Here is a 23,193-nt window from a genome sequence, read left to right as displayed (position 1 = left end):
CGCATTTTTAAATGTAGTAAGCTGTAGCCCTTAGCCAAAGCTTGGACTGCCCAACACAAGACACCTTTTTAAAAATGAGTGGGGGAAGTTCCCATTTGAACTATTTTAGGCTCATCTAAAACGAAGGCCGGACTGGAAAACAAAATCAACCTTGGCTAAAATGTTTACACCTAGAGGCTGTAACAGGAATGGGGCTGTGGGGACAAGATTGGGTAATGGAAGTCCATCCAGCCCTGAAAGCAGCACCCTAACCTGCATATCAATGGGAAAATTATTAAATGGTAGAATGGCCAGCTTTACTCTATCTAAAGCAGGCTTGCAGGGGAGCCTATTCATTATTCCACATTAGACTTGGATAGTAAAAAAGTCTTAGGGAACTACAAATAACACATAGTCATGGTATTACCCCAGACAGTTTTAAATCTGGTTTCTGTGTTTTACACCCCAGCTCTTAGTTTTACCTCCCACTCCTATGTAAACTCCATTAAGTAATACCTGGAGGGATTTGTGGGAATATCCTCAGGTCCGAGAATAAATTGCTCTTGATTTCACCATAATTACAAACTTTTAAATGCAACGTAGATCTAGATTTATAATTGAAAACATTTATTTATTTTTCTTTAAATGCAAGCTTAAAGCTTATGCTGCCACATGTGCAGTTTTAACTCATTTTTATACCTCACTTTAAGTGAAAAAAGAGTATTCTACAAGCTTACATTTGAGTTTTAACATTTGTGCAACTTACGACAGCTTTGCATGCATAACAGCTGACCTATTATGTGTCAAATATTCCAATTTAGTCACAAAATTATTTTTCATATTTAGTGAAGTGCATATATAGTTTGCAAATAATTGGTACCCGCTAGCTTCATAGCACTGGTTGCTCACCGTGGGACAAACTTTTTGGGGGTGCCCCTCCCCCCCAAGACATCCTTCTACATGGGTTTCCTCACTACCATTCTTCAACAGTGCCCCACTCACCTCTCTATAGCCCCGCCATCACTTGTATTTCATTTGTTTTATAGTGCTACTCATATCAATGTATGGTGTCAGAGAACCTTCTATCACACACACATTATACAGAGCCAATGAATTATACATATGTAAATCAGTCTATAGTGGACGTTTCTTAAGACAGTAAGATTTTCCAAGGTGTAAAAATCCCGTCACCCCTATTAGTAGACAGTATGTTTAAGAGTCTTTGGTCTGAAGAAGCACAAACTCAGGATTTTAAAAGTACCGCAGATGTTGAGGTTGGCGTTACTAGTACAAATGTATTTCTACTCAAACTAACCCCTTTTAGCAACATTAGGCTAATGAAAGACTGGAGAAGAAAACATAAAGTTGTAACTTACTCCATGCGGTTTGCATGCAGCTCCTTGATGACAGTTCTTAGGCCACTGATTTATACTAGGATTGTAACTTATGAAGAGTAAGTAACTAAAATATCTCTATGGAAAAAGCAGTAACCCGCCGAGCTATCCACATAAAATACAGTTCTGTGAGCTGCATGTTACACGATCTTTGCAGCAGGCATATTAACCTGTACTACCTTATGATGGGTCAAAACTACCACGAGACAAAACTCAATGTCTTTCCAGCAGGAACATTATTCACCAGAGTTGTCTTGACATTTTTATTGTTGGGTGAAACTTGCTGGACACATAAGGAACTCTTCAGCAGGTGCTTTTAAATCCCAAAGTTATTTCTAAACACAACTCCGCCCAAGCTCAGCTCCAGGTGTGGCTGCACCGGTCGCACCAGCCTAAAGCCGGCCCTGCTTCCCTGTGATCTAAACACCATATGAATAAAGCCAAAAATAAAAAAAATTCTGAGACAACTTGGCAACAATGTGGATTTCCTACAGTTGCGATTAGACTCACGGGTGATCTCCTGAGTGTGAAATTGACCCTGGTCCAACAAGGTCCTTATTATGCAGTGACTGTTGGCAGGGTTATGGCTTGGACATTTTAGATCTACTTCTTAAGGTGGTTAGTGCATTCCGTTAGCATAGCTCTTTATCCTGGCCTTTGAGCTGGAGCACATTGATGTGGTAGATTTGGGTTGTTGTTATTTGCAAAGGAATTGGTGCAATCCACTGGATACGCTGTTAATGCATTGATTCAACATCCATTGCTTTTATTGACGATTACTGTTGATTTTGGTGGTTGCTTTGTGTCCTCTGTGACACTTCATAACTCTTCTCTGGTCTGTGTACATCTGTTGTTGGTAGGAGAAGCTTGTTCACCATACACCCGTCAGCATCTTGGTTCTCATGCCTTGTTCACTGTGGGGTGGGGGATAGTCCTATGATTAATTTTCTTACTGTGTAAATGTCACTTGTGTTAAAATGGGTTTAGTGAGTGAAATATGTCTTGTTGACCTCAGATGCTTGGCCATGTGTGCTATGTCACAGCTGGCATCCTATTTGGCTGCTTTTTGAACATGTGTGTATTTCCGAACATAGCATATGATAGGTGGTTTGATTAAGAATTGACTTTGTTGAAGTGTGAAGGTGCTAGGTGGGCATCATTTTGTTATCAGTGGTATTATATTGGTATATATATATACTAGCAGCCCGTCCCGACGTTGTCCGGGTATGAGTTGCTGCCAGCCAGTAGTATACTGTTTTGTAGGATTTCGTTTTGATAGCATTTCTTATCTGTGACAGGCCTGTGAAACGCTCCGATTCACAGAGCACTGCTGAAGCACTTAAGAGTACGCGTTCAGTAGTGTGTGAACTCGAGTTTCCCTACTTTATTTTTCTTTGCAATATTATATAGCGCGAACTCGACAACATGGCATGAGCACAATTTACATTACAGAAGAACACATTCATTTGTGGTAGGCACGGGGAGACAAAGCAATTTGCCTGGAATCACAGGATGTTGAGCTGATGCCGACATTCGAACGTAGTTCCCCAGCTCTAAAGTTCACAATTCTAGAACTTGTGGCGGGAGGTGTGTCTAAAAGTGTATGTCGGTGCTGGCCATCAATGAGAGAGACCTGTGCATTTTTCAATTCGGTGGTGAAAAAATATGAGTATGTTGCTGGAGATGTGGACCGCCGTGCCACCAATGTACTTACCGGGGGAGGGTAAACCCCCATTATTCTGAAACTTTCTTTCCGCATACCATCACTCTGCATACTTTCATTACGAAAGTACCATGACTCCGCAATGCCATTATAACGCATGGCATTACATTTTATATGCTTTTACCACGCATACATTTACAATGAAATTCGTTGTAAATGCATGAATGGTAAAAGCATGTTTTTTTTAAAATGTTTGGATAAGGTAAGTATGGCTACAGGGGTATATGTTTTGGGGTACTGAGGTATATGTTTTGGGGTGTTTGGGTATTTTAAGGTTTCAGATATAGTTTTGGGTTATGGGGTACAGGGGTATTTTTAGGGTTCAGGGGTAGGTTTGGGTTTTGGGGTACAGGGGTATTTTAAGGGTTCAGGGCTAGGTTTGAGTTTTGGGTACAGGGGTATATTAGGGTTATGGGGTAGGTTTGGGGTACAGTGGTACAGGGGTATTTTTAGGGTTCCGGGCTAAGTTTGGGTTTTGGGGCACAGGGGTATTTTTATGGTTCAGGGGTAGGTTTGGGTTTTGAGGTACAGGGGTATTTATAGAGTTCAGGGCTAGGTTTGGGTTTTGGGGTACAGGGGTATTTTTAGGGTGTAGGGATAGGTTTGGGTTTTTGTGGTACAGGGTATATTTATAGGGTTAAGATGGGCTAGTGTTTAAGGGTGTTGGGGTAATTTAAGGAGTAAGGGTGGGTTATGATTATGGGGTGCAGGGGTATTTAAAGGGAGCAAGGTGGACACCCGGAGCTGGAATGTAAAGAACCTGGGAAGAAAAAACAATGAAATAATGGGCACAACGCTCGCTTTTTTTTCTGTAATCCGGCGCCCCGCACACGCACACGATATGAGACATGGCATGAACGGCGGTACATACCTCACGCCCCCAGCGTTTGTCACACCCCCAGGACACGCCCACAGCACAACGCAGACACGCCCACAAGGGACTACTTTGCTGGCACGGTTCTTTTACCTTTTAAATGTATATGGTGGGCGTCTGCATAGCCTATGTCCTTCTGCTGCAACTGCCCTTTCCAATGCTGTATTGGGTGTTGTGATTGGTGCTGTGGTTCCTGAGATTACCCGCCTCAAAGGTTTGGGCTCTCAAAGGTTTGGGCTCTCTCTTTATTATATTAGTATAGATATGAACAGAGACCATAGCATTAATAGAAGGATTCAAGGTTGACATAGTATATCCAGAAGGAATAAAAAACAGTGCAATATTATACAAGGAAATCATAAAGTAACAAAAATACAACATTATCCATCTGAAGCATTGGTGACATAGTAAACGTTGAATTGGGTCAGGCGACTACATCAAATGATCCTGTTGCTGTAGCAAGTTCCGAGGAGCGAGCTGGAGGATTTGTTCAGCATTCGTGATTAGAGGTTTTGTTTGAAACAAGTATAGGAAGGATTACAACGGAGGCCTTTAGGAAGAGAGCTCGAATTCCAAGAAACATTACCTAAGAAAGCACGTTTCTAGAATGTTTTTTTCTTCAGTTTTAGAGGGATGAGAAGGAGTGAGTTAGAGCTTCTTAGGACCTGATCTCTACCGGCTCTCTATAGTTTGTTTTCTAAATATTTAGGGTTTGTAGTGTGAAGGACTTTGCGCGTTAAACAAGCTGTCTTGAACATGCATCTGCCTTCTATTGGGGTGCCAATTGAGACTCTTGAGAGCAGGTGAGATGTGGTAAAATCTTTTGGTACCTGTGAGGAGTCTAGTGGCTGCATTAGGAGTCATTCTTAGAGGAGCAAGGAACATTTTCAAGGTCGAGGTGATTATGGCCTTCCTGTAATCAGACATTATCGAAAGAACATTCTGAAGATTCTTTAGATCTTCATGCGGGATAACCCGTTAGATTTCTTGAGCTGTTTTAGGGCGTTGTGAGCCCCTTTGGCTGCATTGTTGATGTGTCCTTTCATACACATGTTTTTGTCCAGGGTGATACCCAGTGACTTTACCATGTTCATAAGTGAAAGTGGACAGTTTAATGTGTCCAAATTCTTGACCCATTATTGGATTGGTAGAGAGTTATTTATTGGGGAGAGGAGTATTAGTTCAGTCTTGTGGGATTCAGCTTTAGGTGATTGGAGTTTAACCAGGTGTGTATCTTATTTGTGCGGTATTTAGATGACAGATGTCTCTGGGTGATGTTCTTTTGTAGTAGAGTTGTGTGTCGTCAGCATATAGGTGATATTTGACCCCTGATGTATTTAGAATAACTGTGAGGGGTCCCATCAAGAGACTGAATAGGGCTGGAGAGAGGATTGTGCCTCGTGGTACACCTTGTAGAACTGGATTAGGCCTCGAGAGACAATTGTTGATTTTTATTTGTTGAGATTGATGTTGCAGAAAGAACGTAACCTTCTCAGGGCTGTGCCATTGCTACCAGCATGGTTCTTGAGTGTCTGAAGTAAAGCTTGATGATTTACTGTATCAAATGCTGCTGATAATTTGAGTAGGATTAGGAGCCAGGAGTGGCCTTCATCTAAAGATCTGTGAATGTCATCTGATATATTTAGCATTGCAGTTTTCGGTATACAGCCTTTCCTGAATCTTGATCGGAATGTGGCGTGGAGGTTGAATTCCTCTATGTGTTGGTTGGGTTGTAGTAGGACACACTTCTCAATTGGTTGTAGGAAAGGAAGATTGCTGATAGGTCTGATGTTATTGAGGTCATTTGGGTCCACTCCTGTTTTTGTTTTTTATAATGGGTAAGACGTGACCTTGTGGGAGGGAGTTGGGTATGTGTCCTGAAGGGAGAGAGGCATTGATGATTTTAGTCCAAAATGGAGAGATGACGTGGTTGACATATTTTACTAGGGTGGAGGAGAGTGGGTCAAAAGTGTGGGAAGTGGGCTTCAAGTTCATGATTATTTTGAAGGCTCCTCCATCTGTCAGAGGTTTGAAATCAGTCCAGTCAGGATTAACTTTCAGTTACAGGATATTATTATTGACTTTAATTATCTTTGGGGCACACCGTTCCTTAGTTGAATATTGGGGGAGAGTTTTCCTGGTGGTTTGTGTGTTAATGGGGCAGGTGGGCTGGGAAGTTTGACTTGTGTTTTGGATAATAGATTGTTCAATTTTTGCAACTGTGTCAGTGTAGAAGTTGTCTATTTCCCCACAAAGGTAATTGGTGGCTATTGTTGCATGTTGGGAGATCAGGGTGGTTTGTTATTTTCTTATGTTGAAAAGCTCCCTTGGTCTAGTCTTCTCACTGTCAGGTTGATAGCAAACGAAAGTGGCTTTCTCCCTAAAGATGTAGGACAGCCTTTTAGATCTAAGGAGTGACGGATGTGCTGGTTTAGGGGTTCTGTCTCCATAACCTTTCGGTCAGTCAACTTGTTGGTATGCCAATAACCATGCAAAGCAGTGTATGGATTGGCACGCTTTTTGACAATGTATTCGTATGGTGTTTCTGCATGTGTCATTGTTGGGGCCTTGTTTTGGTTTTGCAATATTTGCATGAACTTAACATGTAATGTTTCACCTGACGTTTTATCTTGTTGTCTCGCATCAATTCTTTTGCTTGCTTCTTTTTGGTAGAGCTAATCATTGTGATTAAGGGACGGTCTGGAATCCTATTTCATTTCTTGCTCAATTGGGTCCTAAGTGGTTAACCTGGAAATCGGAGAGATTGTAATAATTAAAACATTAACTGAATTCAACATAAACCATAAAACGCAACAAAACCGAGCTGGATTGAAGTTGAATGGCCGCCATCATTTAAATGTCAAAACTTTGTGTACTGTTAACTGCATCCACTCCAAACAAACCATTTCTTTTTTTTTAATAGATATATATTTTATTGGTTTTCAAACAAACCATTTCTAAACGGTCCACTAGAATATTCATAGCGGGCAGACGTAGACATATGTTTCTAACAGGGTGGGCACACACCTTAGGAATGGATGGCAGTTACTTGTCTAAACTGAAAACCACTTCTGTGAAAGTTTCTCTCTGACTGCGCCTTTACCAGCCATCCAGGGGGTTGGCTGTGAGTGTGCCAAGCTGTCAGAGAGGAAGAGGTGAAGTCACTCAAAATCACGATATTTTAACAAGAAAAAGGGGGCAAAATAACAGGTAAAGAAAAGGGATGAATGGAAGGAAGAAATAAAAACAGCAGAGGGGCAGAAATAGTAAAAGAAACGGTATAAAAATAAACGTGTGCAGGAAAAAAAGAAACAGGGCTGCGTCTGCTTTGAAGGTTTTTATTTGGCCAAATTCGGGTATGAATGGGCGCTTTTGTCCCCGACACCGGCTTATTCCTCCCTTTCGCTGCTTTTTTGTGGTGGGGGCAGATGGAAATATTTCTACAAACGGTGCCCATGCAGCCGGCTGCTTTTCACAGCCTCTGCCGTTCTCTCATGCCCTCTCTTCCGTGCCAAGGCCGGGACGCTTTGATTCCTGGGCAGCTGTAGGTGTCTGAATGCGCACAGTGAGCTTATTTTTATGACCCCTGGCCGGAGGAGTGCGTTGGCATTTTTTTCAATGGTTTTCATTCATTCGTCGGCTCTGCAGTTCGTTTTTACCCTTTACTTTGTAAAAACGTGAGATAAATGGTTCTGTTTCTTCCCGCCAACAGCCTCCCAGGTCAAGTGAAAATGAAAATGAAGTCGACTGAAGTAGCCTCTTGCCAGGCGCGTGCGCCTCTGAGTCGGAGTTACCGTAGGCACGGTAGATATTCATGTGCGTGACTAGGCATGGATTAGTGGTAATGCGCGTGGCTAGGGCTGGATTAGAAGGTATGTGCGTGACTAGGCCTGAGGTTTAGGGGAACAGCATGATGCTTAGAGCATTATGCAAGAAGGGAAGATGTCTTGCAGATTTATTGAGTGGGAGAATTACGTAGTTGGTGTCTCAGAAAGGCAAGGGGCATAGCGTTGCTTGTGTATATTGCTTTAATAGAGATAGTTTGGGAGTTTTGAGCACAGGTGACTTCGGCGGGCAGCTGTGTTTTGGTGCTGTATCACCACATAATTCTGAGTTCCACACCTTTGAAGAGGGGTTATTACGGTAATACCGCTTACTTTTCCCTGTTCCGAGTGCTGAGGCACAAAAGTTCTGTGTGGAAAGTTAGCAGCGCACGATCATTTTCCTACGATTTAGAATTATTTGAGGGGCATATTATCAACAACTAGTGATATTTATCGCTAAATAAGCTTAGTGACATTTTTTGTATCGCCTCGCATCGCCTGATTTTATCGCAGAGATAACGTGCTATTAGCAACGTTTATCTCTAAAATGCGTGAATATCGCTGGAAATCCAACGATATTCAGGCATTATCACTAATGGGGACTTAGCCTGAATATCAACCTCCCATTGGATATACAGGCTAAGAACAGGTCTGAGCAGGCGTTAGGATTTGGAGATATTCGTGCTTAGCGCAAATATTTCCATCGCTACGCCTGCGTTGATAATAGGCGATAACGATGTTAGAGACTGCTTTCAGTCGCTAACAGGTTGGGTATGCCCACTTTGCACTTTGGGGAGAGGTGTGGCGCCGCGGCCAGGGCGACTGATGCTGGAATCTGGGGATCACGGTTCGATCCCCGGCTCCGGCGGCAGATTAGCCCAGCACCATGTGACTCTGGGCAATAGCTCGCTTAATCTTCCCGACGGCCCCCAGCGCCTAGAGACCCTTACGGGTGATTGTGCGCTTTACAAATGTGGACTTTACTTTGCATGTCATTAGCAATAAATATCGCTGACATGCAAAGCGGGCCCCAAACCACTCGCTATCGCCTACAAGCTGTCGCTAACTGCTGTTAGCGACAGCTTGCTAATAGGGCGATAAAATTATCGCCGCTTAGTAACCGAAAACGGCCGCTAAAGCGGCGATAATCTCATATCTCCCGCCTTGGTAATATGCCCCGCAATTCGGGTGCAAACTCCAATTTGCTCCTGAATTGTGATATCTGCAGGACTAGGGATGAGGCTATATGTTTTTCCGGGGAATCCAGAAGAGGGTAAGCAAAATCTGTTGGTTTTAATTAATTTATTTATTTTGTTCTCTATTTAGTAGGATGTTTTATAAAGTGCAACACACCTAAAACTGTCCTATAACCCTTCTTATCAATTCATACCATCCAACGGAAGGCAATGAATGAAAAACCTAATAATGATAATAATAATTCCTATTTGGAAAGCACTCACATATCACCCCCTTAAGGGTTTCAAGGTGCTGGGGGCCGTCGGGGAGACTAAGTGAGCTTTTACCCAGAGTTATACGATGCTGAGGTGCTCCCGGTGCCAGTGATAAAACTGTGAACCCCATGCTCTGGAGTCAGCTGTTCTGGCCGCTGCGCCACGGCTCTAGAAACCTTCTTGTTTTTTTCAATCCCTCATATCCTTTAATAGTGGCATGCTTCATCATCGTATCTCATCCTGGAACCCAGGAACCATAGAACACAGGATCCGAGTCCTGAATCACAAAATGGAGGCTGCAACTATCCCCCTAGTTTGCGGTCATCCAATCATGGTATTTCTGTTGGCGTGTGGATCTGCGTCCTTAGATATACCTAAATCTTTTTTCTTTAATAACTCGAAGACTACTGAACAGATTTAAATCACATTATAAGAAGCACTCTTTTTGGACAAAGATCTAGCTTTCTGTCAAATTTGGTGTAATTCCGTTCAGCAGTTTGGGCTGTAGTAGGGTTCAAAATCCCCCGAGAATGCATCTCAATCTTTGCCGCCGGATGGTGATGAAATCTGGAGAAATATTAACTGTTGTGGTCTTGACAGTGAAAATGCACCACCACAAAATTGAAAGAGCGCCCAAAGCCGTCTGCTTTTTGGGACCAAAGCTGTGTCCCTCTTGTCTTCTTTCAGAGGAGGAGATTTTGTGCAATATTTAGTGTGTAGCTAGTGACACACAGGGGTACCCTTCCATCAAGCTTTCTTGGTCAATGGCAAAAATTATCAAAGTGGATATGAGTTATCGGATACAAAGAACCGCCACCCGACCCAAGGAAGCAGAGGTACTGCTGTCAACCCACAGTCCATCACTGTATGGAGAGACATGGTCACTGTACCGGCGTCTCGGGTCATGCTACAATTGGGAAAGTGGGGCTGGAAGTAGGAGCACAGTGACTTTTTTATGAACATTAATGCTGCGGTTTTATCTTGACCACGCTCGAATTTAGCCTTCTTCAACTCACCTTGAGTTACGTGAAAATCCAGGCTAAAGGTGACATTCATCTCAAACTGCACAAGTGTTTACGGAGCCAATTTGGTCCAGGTGTGATCCCGTCACTACAAAGGGAGGAGCAGGACTATTTAAATGACACTGAATAGTAAACCCAGGCACCTGAGGCATTAGAGAAAGGCCAATTGTCGAAACGCGTCACGCCAGAAGGGAGAATAAACAGCTTCAAGAATCCCCACTGTGTCCCTCTTGTCTTCTTTCAGAGGAGGAGATTTTGTGCAATATGACTCATGATGAGTATATGTTTTTAAATACAGACCAACCAGTGACACCAGTTTTTTATTTGATACCCAAAATTCATAAAGATACTAACAATCCCCTGGGTCACCCTATTATATCTGCTATAGGGAGTGCATATGAAAAAACTTCAAAGAATGTAGATTCTTTTTTATCAGAGTTGGTGCGAACACTTCCATCATTTATCCAAGATTCAAGTGACTTCCTTAGGAAGATTTATGATCTCCCATGGGAAGAAGACTATCTCTTGATTACAATTGATATGGCAACACTTTACACTAGCATCAGGCACACAGATGGCCTTCAGGCAGTCAAACATTTCTTAGGTACACGACCAATTAGATTGTGGTCTCATACAAACATGATCCTGAGAATGACAGAGATATGTCTGAAAAGTAATTTTTTCTTTTTAATGATACCCTACACCATCAAATCTGCGAAACTGCAATGGGCACCTGCTTCACCCCCAGCTATGCTAATTTGCATATGGGCTGGTGGGAGGAGCAGGTGATCCAGACGCAGTTCCAGTCAGAATGGGAGCATAACATAATGCATTGGCGTCGTTATATTGACAACCTATTTCTGGTATCGAAAGGTTCAGAGTATGAGGCTAAACTCTTTATTTATTTATTTAGTGTATTTTATATAGCGCACGGCTACCCCAACGGGGTGTCCCGGCGCTTCTGAGAGTGTAAATAAATCTTACTCCTGAGGGTTTTAGCAAAAGAGGAATGTCTTTAGTGCCCTACGAAAAGGGAGCTCATCCTGGATCATCCGGATGTCAAGAGGGAGTTTGTTCCAGAGGGATGCGGCACAGGCCTGGAAGGTTTTCCCCCCAGAGCGTGTTTTCTTGAATCTGGGGGTGGTGAGAAGATTTTTAAAACTAGAGCGAAGAGATCTGGCATTCCTGTAGGGCTGCAAACAGGACGACAGGTAGGCGGATCCTTTTCCCTTAATAGCCCTATGAGCCAATATGAGGGCTTTGAATTCGGCCCTCTTCTGTATTGGCAGCCAGTGAAGCGATCGTCGGTGAGGAGAGATGTGCTCCCTGAGGGAGATGCCACATACCAGACGAACCGCTGCATTTTGGACTGTCTGTAGTCGGTGGCAGAGCCCTGCAGCCAACCCAACATACAGACCGTTAGCGTAGTCCAGGTGAGATGTAATCAGTGCCTGGACGATGGTTCTTCTGGTGTTATTAGGGAGACAGTTGATAAACTTTTTTACCGTCCTAATTTTAGAGAAGCAGGCTGCCGCTACTGTCTGTACTTGGCTGTGAAAGGAGAGGTTGGAGTCCCATCTGACTTCTAAATTTTTTACGGATTCCTTAGGTGCGGGTGGTGGACTCAGGTCGAGTGGCGACCAGAGGTTGGGGTCTAAGGGGGACGGCTGTTGGAAAAAAGAACCTCGGTTTCCCCCGCGTTAAGTCGGAGGCAGTTGTTGTCCATCCAACTGGCGATATTACGCAGACAATTTTTTAAGGGCTCAAAAGAGGATAGGGAGGGACAGTCATACAAGAACAGGAGTTGGATATCGTCCGCGTAAGAAGTAGCTTTAATTCCAGATTGAGCGATAATCTCAGCAAGTGGGGAAAAATAAACATTAAGAAGAAGAGGGCTTAAAGAAGAGGGCTGAGGAACTCCCCACCTTAATGGCCGGCTATTGGAGGTGTACGAAGGGGTAAAAACCGCCTGAGTCCTGTTAGACAAAAAAGAGGACAACCATTTCAAGGCCTGGCCCCGGATGCCCTTGGCGTGGAGACGATCTAGTAGGACAGAATGGGAGACGGTGTCGAATGCTGCCGACAAGTCCAGCAGCACCAACACCGCCCTAGATCCTCCATCGAGTCTCCAGCGCACGGCATCGGCCATCTCTATCAGGGCTGATTCCGTGCTGTGACCCTGTCTAAATCCATGTTGCGAGTCATGGAGAGACCCGTGGGTTTCCAGAAAGTTCGCAAGTTGTTTCTGCACTAGTTTTTCTAGTACCTTGGCTGGAGCCGGCAACAAGGAGATGGGTCGATAGTTAGCTGGCTCATTAGGGTCAACATTATTTTTTTTCAGAATGGGGACTAGTCGGGCATGCTTCCACGAATCTGGAAAGATTCCAGTTCGGAGCGAGTCATTCCAAATGCTGTTCAGGATGGGGTTAAGCAGAGGAGCCAGAGCTTTGTATTGTTTGGCCGGCCAAGGGTCGGTCGGCGATCCGGACCTACATTTAGATAATTCTGCTAACGAAAGGTCAAGAGAGATGTCTTCAAAGTTGGTAAGGATCTGGGCATGGTTGAGGTCGGGAGAAGTGCTCACTGTGGGACTGAGGTTGAGGTCAGAGCGATGTTTTCTAGGAAAGGAGTCGTGGATGGTAACAATTTTATCCTCAAAGTGATCAGAGAGACGATTACAGAGGGCCTGTGACACGGGGGATTGATGTTTGAGGGCCAGAGGATCAGTTAATGATCTCACAGTGTTAAAAATCTCTCTGGTAGAACCGTGGGCGTTATTAATTTTTTCTTCAAGTAGGTTCTTTTATGCTCAATGATCTTTTTCCTATAATTTTTGAGGGCTGATTTATATGCCGTTTTACTATCAGATGAGTATGAAAGTCTCCAACGTCTTTCCAAAACTTTACAGGCAGACTTGCACTGGCATAGTTCTTCAGAGAACCAAGGGGCGGAGGGGGCAGAACGATATGTTTTGATTGGCCTGATAGGAGCAATGGAGTCGATAGCAGAGACAATCCAGCTGTTAAAGTTGTCAATCCTGGAGTCTAGGTCGGTAGCTTCCCTCGGGGTAGTAGCACCCAAGAGAATTCCGAGGCTATCAGGCGTGATCTTGCTCCAGTTACGACCGGATGTTTTGGTCTGAACACATGGTCTTACTTGATGGGATAAGCTGATGGAAAATGGAATAAAGAAATGGTCAGACCAAGGCACAGGGTAAGGATCGTCAGTAAATAAGTCTGGAAGGTTGGAACAAATCAGGTCAAGAGTATGACCGGCCTTATGAGTGGGACTGTGAATCCATTGCCTTAAGCCTCCATCAGAGAGCGTGGAGAGAAAATTAGAGCTTATGGAATCAGAGACGTCCTCCACATGGAGGTTAAAGTCCCCGGGCAAGGTGAAATTTGCGTAGCGCGAACTGGCCTGAAGAGCATAATCTAAAAGGTCCGGTAGGGAGGTGGTCTTAGATTTAGGGGGGTGGTAGACAAGTAGGCCTGTAAGGGTAATGTTTGATGGAAAATGAATACAGAATGGGAGTGCCTCAATGGAGTCAATTTGAGTATAAGGGAAGGAGGAGAAGGTCCAAACTGACCTATAAATTATAGCCACGCCTCCACCGTGATTATGACTTTGTCTGTTCGCACAATGTATATTATAACCTGAAGGGATGGCCAGGGATAAGGCAGGATTCGTTTCCTCCCCCAGCCAGGTTTCCGTTAAGAACAAAATATCCCAGTTATGGTCTGAAAGGGATAGTGCTATATCCAGCGAGTGTTTAACTAGCGAGCGACAGTTTATAAGACCTGCTTTAATCCTGACATTTTTAATAGTGGGAGGGGGGCGCATCGGGGTCAGGCTGATGGGGCAGTGAGGAAAAGGAATGCTAGTTGCCGGATCGAGTTTACAAGGTACCCATGGAAAGATGGGATTAGTAAAGTCGGGAGAGGGAGTGAGAGAGAAGGTACAGTGGGAGGGTCTAAGATTAAGTAATATCTCTCTATCATACCTGTACGTGGGAGGTGTGGCACAGTCTCTGGCCTTGGCCACGTCCTGGTCGCGGACGGGCGCAGACGGGCAGGACTCTGGCACGACTCCGGCGCAGATCCGGCGCGCCCACTGTCCGCGACCGCTGCGCGGAGACATGCCTATCCCTTTTTATACTCTCCGCTACAGCGCGAGAGTAGGCTTCCCCACACAAAGATGGCCGCACAAAAATTGAGCCCGACCGGAACACCACTAGCTCAGCCCTGAGTCGGCTGATGTGGGTCCGGGTCGCTGGGGGTGCGGGGAAGAGTCGTTAGGCTCACCGTGCTTCACTACTCGAGCAGGCGGCAGCTGGTGTAAAGGTAAGAGAACCGCTATTAGGTTCCGCGGTTTAGCAGTGGGCAAAGATAAAATAATTAAGAGCTTTGTAATCAAGCAAACTAGAAATACAGTGCACAATGTTATTTGTTAAAAACGATTGTTAAAAATGAAAATAAAATGCAGAGCACAAAGTAATACAACCTCTCGGCTTCCGCCTCAAGAGGGAATAAAACACAACAGAGATATGAGCCTCCTGCTGGGTGCCCCTTTTATACTCTCCGCTACAGCATGAGAGTAGGCTTCCCCACACAAAGATGGCCGCACAAAAATTGAGCCCGACCGGACCACCACTAGCTCAGCCCTGAGTCGGCTGATGTGGGTCCGGGTCGCTGGGGGTGCGGGGAAGAGTCGTTAGGCTCACCGTGCTTCACTACTCGAGCAGGCGGCAGCTGGTGTAAAGGTAAGAGAACTGCTATTAGGTTCCGCGGTTTAGCAGTGGGCAAAGATAAAATAATTAAGAGCTTTGTAATCAAGCAAACTAGAAATACAGTGCACAATGTTATTTGTTAAAAACGATTGTTAAAAATGAAAATAAAATGCAGAGCACAAAGTAATACAACTTCTCGGCTTCCGCCTCAAGAGGGAATAAAACACAATTGAGAAAATTGAACATAACGACCCCAACCTTAGCTTCACCAGTGAAATCAGCAAACATAGTGTGAACTTTCTGGACCTAACACTATATATCCAGAATCGCAGGTTAGCAACAAAGCTGTAAAGAAAACCAACAGCGGGCAATACGTTGCTTCATGCAACCAGCTTCCATCCTATCAATCTCAAAAGAAGCATTCCCTATGGTGAATGCCTGAGAACTAAATGCAACTGCAGTGACAATGAAGTGAGCAAAAAAGAACTTGACCAACTGTGACACGCTATCGGGCGCCACATTACACAGGTAAATGTTTGTAGTATAGATAATTTAATGGTTTTATCGACTTGGGATATGGCGAGAAACGCGCTTTGAAACCATTAATGACGCGTTCTCTTCTGTTCATTATTTTTTCTAAACAGGCATCGCCCTGTTGAATATATCGAACTCATCTTTATCCAAGACGCGGGTACAATCTATGTTATCTGGCGCAACTCCCATGTGCTCAGGTAAAATTTCGAACCTAATATTAAACACTGTAATAATATGTCGGCCCGACAATATACGCAAATGAAGGCATTCATTAACATCGTGTTTTGCATATATTGTTTTTAACAGGCATTGTCCTGTGAAAATATTGAAAGCGTCATTATATGTACACACTTCATCCCTGTTCCTTGACCACTACATGTGGAAAGTATTATACTTGCACATATTATGGTGGAAAGTCACACATAATAAATATGGCTGTGTGATAAGAACTAAACTTTTGGTCCTGCTTAATTGATTTTCATCCCGCCACTTTTTCTCCTTTTCCATAACAGTACCCAGCTGGGTTACCTGTAAGTGAGTTTTTATTCTTCACCATGCATGGGTGAATAAAAGATATTATTCAGGTACCTTTGGTCCCTTGTCCATATATATAATTATCAATAACTGTCATACACTATATTCACTCCCACCTCGTCCTTTTAATTGTAGATGTCCCACATTGCCTTGTGCTGACGAGACCCGTATCCATGAGGGTCGAAACGCCGTCGACGCCACAAGGAATTGAACCACTAAAATAGTGCCTACGATAGTGTAGAGTCACTATAATAAATATTTATGCTTTGTTTGGTCATTTTCCTTCCTTTCTTCATGTATCCAATAAGAAACCACTGTGCCCTTATGTAGTTTATGTTGTATGTAGTGTTATTTTGGTTTCACATGTACACTTGGGACACTGTGCACCTTGTTTGTGTCTTTATATTCACATGACTGTGTGACAATTTAAATATGATTAAATACGACTGATATAATGAAGTAAAACATTCTTGAAATGTATATAACTGGTTGTGTATTCCTTTCCGCCATCCCTGTCAACCCTGTGTGTTAGTGTAAATTGCTATTTAGCTATATATTAAGTTTATATTAGAAAGTATTATACCACAGGAACCGTTGTTTTTTGATATAACTGTCTGCCCCGGTTCCTATGTGAGTAGGGTTCTCCTTGTTTTCCTTCATTGACCATTTACGTGGCAGGTTTAGAAGTAGAGGGTATCCCAGTAAATGGATAGATGAAGTTAATGGTTAAAGAGGAGAAAAAGAAAAGGGAAGAGATCTTGTTTGACAAGAAAAAAGACAAGGCACACACAAAGGAGAAGTCAGACCAGGGTAACCAGTCTAGGTTTGTGACCAAGTTTAGGGCTCAACAGCACAAACTAAGAAATATTGTTTTCAAACATTGGCACATAATAAGAAATGATCCTACACTTGGTAAAGTTGTTCCACAAAAACCGCAGATAACCTTTCGACGAGGGAAATCTTTCAAACAACTATTGCTAAGGAATACCCTGAAATCACAACCAGCCAAAACCACTTGGCTTGATAAAAAGAAAGGGTTCCTGAAATGTCCAAAATGCAAGGCCTGTAGGCATGGAGTGAACACCACCAGATACAGGTCAAGTCTATCAGCAGAAATGAAGAACATTAAGGGCAAGTTTACGTGCAAAACAGAGTTTGCTGTCTACGTACTTCAGTGTCCGTGTGGCCTGAGGTACGTGGGCAGCACAATTCTAGAGGCACACAAAAGGGTGCTACAGCACGTTCGAGCAATTAACAATGGAGATCGAATATATCCTGTTGCTCGACACTTTGAAAAGATTCCATGATAAGGACAGTAAGGGTTTGTCTTACTATGTGATTGATGCGGTAACAGCGGACAAACGCGGTGTCAATAGAGTAAAGAAATTGAGAAAACTTGAGTCCCGCTACATTATATTTAGGCTGTCCTGTTTTCAGTTTTTATTTTTGGTAAATTCTGGTGTTTTTTTTTCAGTGTTTTCAATATCTTAAAAAACATTAGTTATCAGTGGTTACACATTTTCACGCCACTAAAAACAACAGAAAAAGTGTTTTTACGGTGTTTATGGAACATTTTGCTTTTATCATTGCTTGCTTTCTGCACCGAAAGAACATGGTATATAGACAGTGTACGTATAGTGTATATGAGGTCCAAATAGATTTTTGCAAATTAATCTTATTGTAGTACACATTACAATACTTCTTCAGTGAGTTTTTGGTCATGTGCGCTCGTGGTTTCCTTCCCATGTAAACGACTGTGAAAAGGCCCCCTCAGCATTCTTAGCCCCTTGGGCTGAGAACCGTCAGCTAAGGGACACAATTGGGATGACTCTTTCTTTGATGCCACATAAAGCACGAAATGGTAAATATTTGCCTTTTAGTTCCTGGGCATAAGAAAACAGTGCACCAGAATTGACTAAAAAGTCAATAGCATCCCTCATTAACTCTGAAGATTGTAAAGATGCTTTTAGCATACCATCTAACAAGTGGCAAGGATCTCCTACAGGGAATCACTTCAGCTCTGGTATCAATTTTGACAGGTCATCACACAAAGTTTTTATATATACGTAGCTGAATCACTACAAATACAAACAATACCACTCCAATCTTTGTTGAATTTGGAAAGAACTTTTTTTGCAGAGCATAACAACTGACACTGGGTTCCATGTTTTCCAAAAGTCTGGTGTCACGTTTTCACCACTATCCCAGATGCTTGGTGATATATATACTTGTCACTATACCTTGCATTTAATGTTTAAAGACTGAGGTGTTGGCAATTCACCTACTATCAATACTGATCCACTAGAAACTATGGCCTGATGTATTAAGGGTTTTTACCCATTCTCTGTGGGTAAACGTGATGACACATATTAGGAAAGATTTTTATGAAACTAGCCATTTTACCTATCAGTGAAAGAATCAAATGCAGCCAAAATATCAAATGTGAGTTTGATATGTCCTGATTCTCTACAGTTTATAAAATAATTACACTAAACCTAAAACGTGAAACTAAACCCTGCACCTTTAGACCAAAGACCATAAAACCGAAAAAAGTAAAAGGAAGAAGAAACAATATTTTAGTGGCATCCCTATAGAACATGGGTACTCACAAACTTTCTCTCGGGGGCCGAATTTAGAGTGTGGTTTGTGGCCGAGGGCCGCACCAGTGGGGGTGGGGTCATTTGGGGGCGGGGTCATTTGGGGGCGGGACTAGAGGGGTAAAAAAAGACCACTGCCGTTTCAAAACATTACTAGACAGTGCTGTATTTCCAAAGCAGATGTAACTACATGCAGCACATGTTTATAGTATTTTTTTATTAGCAGACAAGACCAATCTTAAGTGGGATTGAATGGCAATTTGAAATGCAAATCTTAAAAAAAAAGAAACATATTTTTCTTTTACACAGGGCATTTTAATTAAAAGAATTTTGGGTAGGGCAGGTGGGAGAGGAGCACGTCATGGCAGTATGTCTGGGACATCGTGGGCTGTGGGAATGCAGAAAGGACGTAAGGCGGTCTGAATGACTGTTTTTCAGTACAGAACCTTGCAATTGTCAAACACCTTCAACGTAAGTCCCTGCTGCCAAAGCCAGTCCTTCCCCAAGAACAAATCAATACATACTGCAAAGTAGGTGTTCACCCCTTTTGCATCCATGTCATTTAAGTGAGGTCAATGTCAGTTATGTCACCCATTCTACCCTGCCACTTTGGTGAATCCACCTTCATGGAAACGTGTTCAGGTGGTTCGGCGGGAGTTGGAGGTATCAGGGCACCCAAGGTGGAATGCAGTTTAAGGTTTCCCTTCCCCATATTCATTTCCATGCCCCATCTTCCCTGCCTCATCTTCACTTCCCTGCCTCATCTTCACGTCCCTGCCCCATCTTCATTTCACTGCCCCTTCTTCATTTCACTGCCCCATCTTCACTTCCATTCCGTTCCCTCACCTCTTTCCATCCCTCCCCACTCACCTCCCCTCCCTTTCCATCCCCTCTCCCCTTATCTCTTTCTCCCCCCCCCTTGTCTCCCACTCACTTTCTATTTGTTTCTCGGACCCCTGTTCAGCGTGCTTCATTGCTGTGCCGGCACAAATTAAGCACGTTTGCTTTCAGTCCCCCGAGCTCAGGTGTAGCCCACGCCCACCCCCAGTAGTTAAACTGCAGGTCACAGGACATAGAAGACGGAGCTCTGCCATCCAGGGGGCACGTGCACGGCGATTGTTTATGCAGCGAAATGCAACAGAGTCGACCCACTGTCTCAAGAACAGGCCCGTACCTACCGGCTGGACCATCAGCAAGTGTGCTCTTACTTCAGGGGGAGCTTGTGAGGTACCCCGGCGACAATCCTCCTTTTTAAGGGCCCAGGCCCTTCCTGTGCCGCTGTCACAATCATTCATTCGGGGTCAGAGGTCTCGGGCTCCTGTTCCAACAACAATGCAGGTCTCTGCATGGAGCAGGTAATGTCAGACCCCTCTTCCTGGTGGTGCATCCCTCTCCCTAGTGCACCATTATTCTGTCCTGTAGTGATGGCGTTATTAGACACAGCAAGAGCAGGGAGGTGAAACACTACATCAGCCTGTGTGACTCTACAGGCCAGGTAATGCCCCCCTAGTCTCAGGAAGCAGCTGCATTTTTTACGTACTTTGAGAAAGGGAGAGCGAGAGGAGAAAAGACAGACAGGGAGAGAGAGACAGTCGAGGGAACGGAAAACATGAGTGAGGTGAAACACACAAAGAGAAGGAAGGGTGACATAAAAAAAAAAGAACAGATGAACAAGAAAAATGGACGCAGAAGTGCCAGAAGACAAGATGAGAAAGGAGGACAAGAAGAAAATATATAGAGGGGGAGGGAGAAAGAAAGAAAAATTCAGAGTGCTAAGAGAGACGAGGAGCAGAGAGTAGGAGACAGAGCTCCGACACCATACGTCAGGAACCGGCCTAGTTAGTTGTTCGGGAGTCGGGCTGCATCCAGGCCTGATACCTCCCGTGCATGCTCGATATGTAATTAATTAATTAAAATGCTTGTGTCCGAGACTGGAAGCGAGGGGCTGACTGAGGGCTCCAAGAATGCGGCCGAGCAGGGGAGCGCAGGAGGCAGGGATGACATTTGCTTCCGATATTTAGCCAACCATGCAAAAGAAAAAAGTGAAATATGACCACGGTTCACTTCCCTGCAGTTAAACTATCGAGGCTGAAGACGACTGCAGTGAAGATTCTCCGTGGCTGGGGACAGCGAGGACTTCAGTGAAGATTTTCCTGGAACGCGATGAAGGTGTCCATTCTCCGGGGCTGCTGCAGAGAGGGACGTCCTCCCTCGACGTCGTCACCATGGACACAGGAAGCTCCTTAACAGGTCCTTTAAAAGTCAGCTGTAACAGCGCTAGTTACAGCTGACTTTTAAAGGGCCTGTGCTTCGCGCCGGTGCCGGGGGTGACGTCACAGGGGCGCAGTCCAATCAAAGACAACCATAAGCAAAGAAGATGGCCGTAGGCGCATACGTTGTGAATACGTATTCAATACGTATTCACAACGTATGCGCCTGCGGCCATCTTCTCTGTTTAACTTTAAACTTTAAACATGAAGGACATGCACGGCAACAGGGTCCGCGGGCCGCCAATTAAGGCCAGGCGGGCCGCCAGCGGCCCGCGGGCCGTACTATGAGTACCCCTGCTATAGAACAAAACTCAAGCAGAACAATATTAGCCAGTCTTTCTTACTGCTAGCTTGTATAACAAAGTTACATTTTATAGACCCCTACATTTTCTTTTTCCTTTCTTTGAATGGCATTTAGTATGTGGTTGTGCAGGTGTTTTTTCAGTGTTTATATGTTTTCACCGATGAGGGCTATTTTTCTTTCAGTGGGGTTTTATCAGTTATTATAGGTTTAAACCTAAAGCCCCACAGCCTAATTATATTACATTCCCTTTTCGCCATAAAGGGTGATTCCCTAATTATTTTGTATTACCGCTACATTATAGGACTGAATTCCAGGTACCCTGAAGGTCTGAATGTGGAGGAAGATCTGCATACGCACTTATAGGAACTATTGATTGTAAATAAAAGTATTGAGTAAGCTGTTTGTATTTGTGAATAGGAAAATCACGGTGGGCACAAAGGAAGGATGGGTTAATTGGCAATCAGGTTTAGTGCACAATAACTCTTGAGTAGACCCCTTAGGGAAATGCCCGCTTGGGCTATATTATAAGCTATATCATGTCATAAAATTTGTATTGTGGTTTGCCAAATGCTATGAACTATATTCCGGGTAAAGAATATACTGTGTATATAATTGTGTTTCAACTGGAATGTTATATGTACTGATCATCATTGCCCACTTGGGCTGTAGTCATGTATTTATATATACATTGTGGGTGAAACTAGTTAAAATTCAAAGTTTTGAATAATCTAGATTAATTAATTGGATCCGCAAAGTTTTGACTAAACAGTCTTTATGTGGGCCGTTCAACAGTTCTATATAGCAAACGGCATGAACCACAACCTTCGTGAGTAAGCGGATTGTTGTAAAGTCTGTAAATAGTGTAAATAGATCTATTTGCGGTATAATTTTGTTTTGGCAAATTTGCACAAGAGACAAATTGGCAATACAATGAACTTCAGTATTGAGAAGGGGCAAGTAGATGCACAAACATGAATTGAAACATAGTCTTTTTTTATTATTTACTAGTGTTGTGATCACGTGACACAGAACTTGTATGGTTTTAAAATGGCGTGTTCTGTAGAGCTCATTTTTCGGTGAGCAAGGAGCGCAGAGCTCCGAAACGTGTTCGACAGGAGCCAAATAAAGATTTGGATACACCCCACACAACATCGTCCTTTCCTACTGTGGAATATTGTGCTTTATATATAATATATATATATATATATATATATATATATATATATATATATATATATATATATATATATATATCCAACAAATGAAACGTCACTTAACCCAAGCCGCTTGTATGGGGAGCCTTGTGGCGAGGTAGTGAACCCCAAACAACCAACACCATCCTGCAAACATAGCTTAATCGTAGTGCTATGAGCCACAAAAACCACAGTGCGGCGGCTCCAATGTATATAGCGTATTTATTTTCAAACGCTGGCAACAAAAATCCCCCAACGTGTTTCGGAGCCTTCCGCTCCTTGGTCATGGGTTAGGTTTACAAGCTACTTCCGCTTCATTTAAAGCAACACCACATGTGCTCAGTGTAACGTGATACATATAAACATAAACAACAGACTCTTTGTTTGTTTACAATGCTAATGATTGAAAAGTAGGATTCTTTTCGCATTCATGATTGAGCTTAATTGTAACACAGTGGCATCTAAGCCTTTAGTCAGCTCTACTCCAAGCCACATTATTACGATTGTCACTGTACGTTATTTTGAAATATAATAATCCACCATTTGGTTTTCTCAAAATACAAAAAGTATTTCATCAACATATTTCATCGACTAATCATGCCCCAGTGGGCAATCAGTCATGTTGCGGATTAATCAGTATATTCCAACCTTTCAGAAACATTCCTTTGTCCTAGTGAGCCACTTAATGCAAGTTGGACATAGCATTCTATGTGCAAGTTCTTAAATCAGTTTCAACATCCAATAAAGTTTTTCAATGAAAAAGAA

Source organism: Lissotriton helveticus, chromosome 1_2, assembly GCF_964261635.1.
Source record: "Lissotriton helveticus chromosome 1_2, aLisHel1.1, whole genome shotgun sequence".
Taxonomy (NCBI): Eukaryota; Metazoa; Chordata; class Amphibia; order Caudata; family Salamandridae; genus Lissotriton; species Lissotriton helveticus.
This window is presented reverse-complemented; position numbering follows the sequence as displayed.